We start from the raw sequence: 9,318 nt of genomic DNA, 5'->3' as shown, positions 1-9,318 counted from the left end.
ACACCTCAGAGCTTCAAGTTCTGTAGTTGGAAATCAGTAGACTGTTTGAGTAGTCTTACATTCTTATAATAATTATATATACAGGTGTAGTGCCTGTTCAAAACGTGCCTGCCGGTAGCCTGATGGGAGCAATGATGGCATCACAGTTAAAGTGATGGCATTTATCTGTGTTCATTTTTTCATCATATCAAGTAACTCATAGAAAACTGATGTTTGAAGCTTTCTCAAGAACCACTCATCCAAAAAAAAAAAAACTTCACAGTCGACACTGCACTTCCTGGGGTCCTCAGCAATACACCTGCCAAGGTTGAAGTCGATCAGATGAGCAGTTGTCGAGAAAAATCTAAAGAAAATCAAAAAGAGATTCCTCCATTTATAGTTAGTGTTCTTATATTATTATACCATTATGTAAAGGACCCAAAACAAAGCCGATGTCGCATCACCAGAGCAGAAATGAAGGAAAAATGGTTTGACCTAAAGTAAGTTGCTAAAAAAACATCTTGCAATTGTAAAGGGATAGAATAGAGAGAATATGAGAAAGAGAATATTATGCTGTAGTTCATGTTGCACTGTCGAACAGGATATGTTCCCCTGAACAGCGACCTGTGTAAAGAGGCAGCTGCAAGATGAGCAACTGCTGAACTGTACAACTATAAGTTGCCATGCAAACAATTATGAATAGAATCACGAATCCAAAAAAAGACCTATGAACCTATATCCATCCACACAATAAACTGGCAAGTTATGATGTTATTTTGAACTTTTAATTGATTTGGGCAACACATTTAAACTTTAAATTGCTTTTAATTGAGAAAAACTGATCTGAAGTATCTGATCATAATTGGTACTGGTGAATTTTGTATGTACTTTCTAAATGAATTTGAAATTGCAAAACAAATCTTTTCATAGTGTACTAATGATTCTTGCATGAGGCCCATAGAGACTAATAATCCTGGAATCAGCCTATAAAATAAGAAAAGCAGATGGCATGATCTCAGTTTCCTCAGCCGTAGCTACTATCCTGGTTGTGGGCTCAGATGTTAAAAAAGAAAAAGAAAAGAAAAAAAAAAGTATTATTTCTGTAGCTTTGTGACATGCCACCAAAACCGCCCAGATTACTGTTGCCCCAACAACAATGTACCTTGATGTAGCACTTGAGACAATGCCCGTGGTGTCATTGGTTGTTATGCCATTAATTATTGCTGACACATTGAAGACAATGATCATTGCTACACCAGCAACATAAATTGTAATTTCTATAGGATGTTTCCAACAACACAATGCAGACATGATTGGCCTGACAAACCCGATGTGTTGCTTTGATGACTCATGTGATAACCAGGGAGATACTGTAAATTGTGTTTCCTCTTTTCAATCATATGAACATGTTGCTGCCTTAAAGAAAAAATTGGCACCTGCACCATAAATATGAAAACATACCTGCAAGAGCATCTTTTCACTCGAGTTGACGCGGCTCGAATGAGGCCTGTGACTCACCACTGTACCCATGAGCACAGTTATGACTTCTATAGGCTGTATAGCCACTTGATATGTCTGCATCAATGACACTGACTGTCATGATATCAGTGACATTGCTCTAGGTTTGATTCGAGCATGTGACGAGTTGCGGTCGCACAGTGCGACAGAGCCAAGGGGCTGCTGTAATTCAGAGCACCGTGGGGCTCTCCTCCCTCCCAGAGCAGCACTGCAGGCCAACATACTGTAACTGAGCCTCCCTAAAGCACCAAACCTGGGTCGAGTCACCGCGGGAATGAAATTAGCTGTGTAATAAAAGCACACGGTTAATTGTTTCATATGAGAAATTGGCTACGTTTTGCCCGTTTTGGGGGGAGAAGGCACGATCTTACTGTAAAACCCTGAGAGGTAACTGAATCCATTTCACTGAGCAATTCAGCCACACAAGGTGATCTGCGTTCTGTGAGACAGCTGCACACAGCATTGTATTTAACAGGCTACATCACGAGGACAATACAGTCCAGTGAGGGACTGGTTATACTGCATTACGTTTGACTGTAATCCATGTTAAACTCTGGTAGGGATGCACTGTTAACATGTTCATCGGGGACAAGTCAAAGTATTCATCTCAAAAATAAATTTACAAAACTACACAGCAAGAAATCAAGAATTTGACTTTTCATTTTACAAGTGAGGAATGGGTTGTTACATTGTAAAATACCTAATTCCAGCCAGATGTTGGCTCAGAAGGCTCCTGAATGGGTTATCGGTGCATCCCTACGCTATATACATACAATGAGCAGATAGCTAGATGTGCAGTGTGTTTTTTAGAACGGTAGCTAGCTAACTCTCAGGAAGCTGTGTACACAGTACTGTATTAAAGGCTCTTGATGGAAATGATCAACAAACACACACTCAAGTGGGACGATGCTCTCGTGATGTGGTCATCGCCAAAATGAAGCTTCACTCCACGGCATACCTTGTTAGCAGAGAGTCTTTGTTTTGGATGAAAAAGCACTATTACTACTACTGATTTTCCAAGCTGGGCCTTTAAGACAATATGAAAACAGCCCTTATGCTGAATCTAATGATGCTGTCCATGCAGGCTCTGCACAGACCTTGGCCTACATCTATTAACCGTCTTAGGGTAGGAGTGCTGGGCCCTCATTCAAGAAAAGTTTCTTTCACTTTAATCTTGAAGTAAATGTGCAAAGCATTTGAAAAAGTATGACTGAAACAACTGGAACAGAAAATACAGACCTCATCCATTTGGTATTGCAAGAAATATGTTTTTTGCTTTTGATATGTACATGATGATTTGAGAAAATCAGTGCATTTGCTGAGACATTAGCATGGTGATTTTTTTATATCTAAAGTTTGCATAAAGCAGGCGCTAATGTCTCTCATGCGGCATATATTGTGATTTAGACATATAGCGTGCATCTCTCATTTGGGATTACTTTGACGGGCCCAGGACAGATTTTATGACAAATCTACGAAAAGAAAATAACAAAGGAAAAAAAAAAAGCCCTGAGGCCTAAGCGGTCATGTCAGGCTTCCAAGCATCATTACCTATGTGATCATTGGTCTGGTCTCCTCTCCGGGTACTCTGTTCCTGAGGACTTGACGATGAACTGAAAAATACCTTAACAAGGAACTGACAATACCTTAACCCCGATGAGCACATATTTGTACCACTCCAGGTGCCTCTAAGAACTCTTGATTTAATTCAGACGTGGTGCAGAACCAGCAAAACAAGTAGTGACACTGTAGTTTTTTCTACTAAAGACTACATACTCTGACTGAGCTCTGACGCTAGATGGATTTTACTGCAGGTCTGAGGTCAATTCAGTTTCAACTCGAACAAAACTGAAACTAAAATAATTACGAATAGTTTTCCCCGACTATTTAACTTGATTTGGGGAGACATTTTTGATATTTACAGCTAAAAAAAAAACTGTTGACTTTCTTTTATTTTCAGTTTGTCATTGGACTCCAAATATGAATTCACCTCAGTCTTGAACCATCTAAAGATGTGAAAAAGAATGAAAAGCTTATAAAAAAGGACACAGTCGATGAGAAGTCATTTCCGGTCTCTAGCAGCAAACAGGATGTTTGTTGACTATGTAAATGTCATTGATATGTCAATGATTTCATCATAGTTTTTATCATGCAATATCATGTATAAAGACATAATGTTGGGGGTGGGATGGGTAGGGGGCAAAGATGAATAATGTCCAGTGACTTATGTTATGATAATAGTTGACTTTCTGTTAACTCCTGAAATGCAGGTGTTGCCAAAATACCATTGACTATCATGTGTTGACATGAAAAAAAGAGAAATAATCAGTTTTTGTTTTGTATAACAAAAGAATGATATACTGATATTTGTCAAGTACTTCTGATGAGATCTTTGTTTTATGTGTTAACTACAGAATCTTTCCTTTCTGTTATGGATTACTTTCTATGTATTTTTGGTATGATGTATGATGATTGTCGTTCTGTCACATCAGACTTAACATCTCAGATTCAATTTTGACTCACTAATGGATGACTGCTTGTTGAAATATCAACACCCAAAAATGTATGAGTCTATTTATAAAGTTGCTTGATCATGGACAAGTGGACAGAGTCTGAAAGAGGCTTGTTGCTTTTCATGGATTACGATGACATGCTGATTTTGATTTGAAAATTATAATGTCTAATTAATTCCTATTTGTGTATAGTATTCCAACTCACCATGATGACAATTTCTGTTATTGAAACACATTTTGAGAGGGTCGAATAAAGATATTTTACATTCAAAATCATTATTCCTGACTCAATGAATTAATCAGTTAATTATGAATTTAAAGTAAGGCAATAAATAAACACTGTTCTGGTACATACAGCTCAAACACAGCCTATTATTTTCTACCAAAGAAGGATCCTGATGTCTGTGGCCATCTTTACGCACAAAGTTGTGGTTGAAACTGGACTATTTATGTAATTAGCAGCAGCCAGAGCATCCATTTCTGCTGTAGCAATGAGGGTGAGTCACACAACCAAAAATATCACATGGGGCTACTGTACACAGATGCGCACTAAGAGGGTGGCATAGCCCGAGACCGCCTGTGACTTGGAGTCGACAGCCTGTCACAGTAAGTACCTGTAATTCATCAGTGGGTTTTTCCTCTGTGTGGTCTGCTTTCAGCAACTACCACACTGGTAACCCAGCAGCTTTGTGTTGAATCCATTTGTGAAGTAGGATGAGACTTAAGGAACCACAGTGCTGGCTCCACAACAGGACAAGGAGCTACTTTTAGAAACCTTAAACGTTTCACTGCCATTTCGGTTTGGAACTCAAATTAATTCAACTGAGACGCAAACCAGTTACAATCAAAGCACTGCAGCCAATTCCAAATGATACATTGTAGGCTACCATTTTAGCATTGACAAAACAATCTGCACGGACATTGTGAAGGCTCTATAGGGAACAGGCTATTAGCCCCACCACAGCCCAATATATGAACCATACCTACTAATATTGTTTTTATGCCTCTGCGATAGCCAGGGCCGGAGGCATTATGTCTTCTTGTTGCCCATGAATGTGATATCTCAGGAAAACTTGGAGGGAATTTCTTAAAATTTTTCACAAGAATTTACTTGGACTCAAAGATGAATTATTTTGAATTTGGTGATAAAAGGTCAAGCTTACCAAGTTCCCATTCTGGTAAAAAAAATAATGATACTTACACAGATTGTTCAGCATGAGAATGCTAAATACAATCACCAGGAGGAAAAAGCTAACTACCAACTAGGGGTGGGCGATATGGCAAAAATATCATATCACGATTTTTTAAAAATAAAATCACGATTTCGATTTTATCACGATCTTAAATTGGAAAAAGAAAAACAGACAATTTAGACCAAAGAACCTTTCTTAACAGATTTTATTTCAAATAGTCGCAGTTTTGCCTGCATGTGCAAACAACGTAAAGTTTAAGGTAAACAACAACAACATTCTGGTTCGTCGTGTTACCACCCGATGTGCGAACGGTTTCTGTGCAAACTTTGCAAATTACATTTGCTTGCGCTTGATCAGTTGCGGAGAATCCAAACCAATTCCATATAATGGAGGTGGAATTTTTTTTAGCGACCAACTCCGTTTGGCTTTCAGCCATCGCTCTCCATGTGCTACCGCTACACACACAAACAAGGAGGCGGGTAGGAAAGTGCGTCACTGCCCAAAATTCGCTATGATCGGTCGGTCAGGTTGACGACGTCAATACGTCTGGTGCGTCGGTGCATCAGCATAGAACTGCAATTTATAGAATGTGCCCTAGACGATCCCACGATCTCTGCATTTTGAAAGATCGTCTTCACGTTGTAATCCTTCACGATCTAATATCGTCATATCGCCCACCCCTACTACCAACTTGTAGTTTCATTTAGTGTGAAGGAGGAATAACAGTTCACAGGCACAACATGTAAATTCCACATAGAAAAGCTGCAGGGACAGGGTTTGATCCCAAAACCTTCTGACTTTGAAGTAAAAGATATAACCACTGCACCAATCCCCCTGTTAAGTAAGTAGTTGTATTGTGAGGCATAAAATTGACAAAAAACGTCATATTATAGTAAGGTATAAAAACGTCAAAAAACATAATAGTATAATAGGTCATAAAAAATGTCACAGTATAGAAAAGCATGAAAAGTTTACATGCAAAGAATGCAAATTAGAATAAAAAAGACTCCAGGACCGTGGTTTGAAACCAAAACCTTGTATGTGGGACGCAACCGTTGTAACCACTGTACCGACAACCCACCAGATTAGTAAGAGGTTGTATAGTAAGGGATGAAAATGTCATAGTATAGTAAGGTATAAAAATGTTATAGTATACTAAGACATGAACACATAAAAAAATGTCATAGTATAGTAAGACATGAAAGAGTCTAAAAACGTCATGAAAATGTCAAAAAATGTCATAGAATGGTAAGGCATAAAAACGTCATATTACAGTAAGGCATAAAAATGTCATAGTATAATAAGGCATGAAAATGTCAAAAAATGTCATAGTATATAGTAAGGCATAAAAATGTAAAAAAAAGTCATAGTATAGAGAGGTATACAAACATCATATTATATGAAGGCATCAAGATGACAAAAAATGTCATAGTATAGCGTATATATTTATATATAACAAGGTGTAAAACGTCATAGTATAGTAAACTGTAAAATTATGAAAAAAACATGATAGTATGACATAGCTTAAAAATAACAAAAAAACATCATAGCAAGTAATAAAAATGTCAAAAAAGGGCATAGTATAATAAGGCGTAAAAACGTTAAAAAATGTCGAGGTATAGTAAGGAGTGAAAATGGCAAAAAAAACGTCATAGTATAAGATGGGCACAAAAGGGCTGGTGGCCCAGGATTCAAATCTACAATCCTGTCCATGCAAAGCAAATGCCCTAACCACTAGAATATGAAAGGACCTGTGAGTGCTGAGGCTTGAATATGTCAAATAACGTCATAGTATAGTAAGGGATAAAAACATAAAAAAAACCTCATACTATAATAAAACATGAAAAAATAAAGAAAAATAAAAAAGTCATTGTATATTAAGGGAACAAGAATGTCAAAACACATCATAGTATAGTAAGGCAAAAAAAACCCAAAAGAAAACGTCATAGTATAGTAAGGCATAACAACTGTGAAAAATCGTCATAGTATAACAAGGCCTAAATTGAAAACAAAACATCATAGTATAGTAAGGCATAAGACGTTATACTAAAGTAAGGCATAAAAATGTAAAAAATCGTCATACTATAGTAATATATAACAATGGAAAAAAAATGTCACATTTTAACAAGGCATAAAAATGACAAAAAACGTCATAGTATAATAAGATGTAGAACTTCAATATAAAGTAAGATAAAAAAGGCATAAAAATGTCAAAAATTGTCATACTATAGTAAGGCATGAAAATGTCTAAAGTTGTCATGGTATAGTAAGACATAAAAATATTTAAAAAAATGTCATAGTGTAGTGAGGCATTGAAATTTATAAAAACAACATAGTATAGTGCGGCATAAAAACCTAAAAGAAAATGTCATAGTATAGTGAGGCAAAAAAAATTAATAAAAACGACATAGAATAGTAAGGCATAAAAGTCATAAAAACGTCATAGTATGGTATGGCAAAAAAAGTCATATAATAGTAAGGCAAATAAGGTCATAAAAACGTCATGGCATGAAAATTCATAAAAACGACATAGTATAGCAAGGCTTAAAAAGTCATAAAAACGACATAGTATAGCAAGGCTTAAAAAGTCATAAAAACGACATAGTATAGCAAGGCTTAAAAAGTCATAAAAACGACATAGTATAGCAAGGCTTAAAAAGTCATAAAAACGACATAGTATAGCAAGGCTTAAAAAGTCATAAAAACGACATAGTATAGCAAGGCTTAAAAAGTCATAAAAACGACATAGTATAGCAAGGCTTAAAAAGTCATAAAAACGACATAGTATAGCAAGGCTTAAAAAGTCATAAAAACGACATAGTATAGTAAGGCATAAAAAGTCATAAAAACGTCATAGTATAGTAAGGCGTAAAAAGACATAAAAACGTCTTAGCATAATATGGCATAAAAAGTCATAACAACGTCATAGTATAGTAAGGCATAAAAAGTCATGAAAACGTCATAGTACAGTAAGGCATGTCATACTATGACATCTTATTATACTATGTCGTTTTCATGCATTTTTATGGCTTACTATACTATGACATTTTTATGACTTTTAATTCCATACTATACTATAACTTTTTATGCCTTACTATACTATGTCATATGTATAGTAAGGCATAAACAGTCGTAGTATAGTAGGGCATAAAAAGTCATAAAAATGACATGGCATAAAAAGTCATAAAAACGTCATAGTATAGTAAGGCACAAAAAGTCATAGTATAGTATGACATAAAAATTAATAAAAACGTCATAGTACAGTAAGGCATAAAAAGTCATAAAAACGTCATAGTATAGTAAGGCATAAAAAGTCATAAAAATGACATGGCATAAAAAGTCATAAAATCGTCATAGTATAGTAAGGCTTGATAAGTCNAGGCATAAAAAGTCATAAAAACGACATAGTATAGTAAGGCACAAAAAGTCATAAAAAAAACATGGCATAAAAAGTCATAAAAATGTCATAGTATAGTAAGGCATAAAAAGTCATAGTGTAGTATGACATAAAAAGTCATAAAATCGTCATAGTATAGTAAGGCATAAAAAGTCATAAAAACGTCATAGTATAGTAAGCCATAAAAAGTCATGAAAATGACATAGTATAGAAAGGCATAAAAATGTCATAGTATAATAACTCATAAAAAGTCATAAGAACGACATAGTATAGTANAGTCATGAAAATGACATAGTATAGAAAGGCATAAAAATGTCATAGTATAATAACTCATAAAAAGTCATAAGAACGACATAGTATAGTAAGGCTAAAAAGTCATAAAAACGATATAGTATAGTAAGGCATAAAAAGTAATGGTATAGTATGGAATAAAAAGTCATAAAGATGTCATAGTATAGTGAGGCATGAAAAGTCATTAAAACGTCATAGTATAGTATGGTATAAAAAGTCATAAAAATTACATGGCATGAAAAGTCATAAAATCTTCATAGTATAGTAAGGCATAAAAAGTCATAAAAACGTCATAGTATAGTAAGGCATAAAAAGTCATGAAAATGACATGGCACAAAAAGTCATAAAAATGACATGGCATAAAAAGTCATAAAAATGTCATAGTATAGTAAGGCATGAAAAGTCATAGTGTAGTATGGCATAAAAA

This window comes from Seriola dumerili, unplaced genomic scaffold, assembly GCF_002260705.1.
Source record: "Seriola dumerili isolate Sdu_G_001 unplaced genomic scaffold, Sdu_1.0 BDQW01000083.1, whole genome shotgun sequence".
Lineage (NCBI taxonomy): Eukaryota > Metazoa > Chordata > Actinopteri > Carangiformes > Carangidae > Seriola > Seriola dumerili.
The sequence above is the reverse complement of the archived record's forward strand: the minus strand, read 5'-3'. Positions refer to the sequence as shown.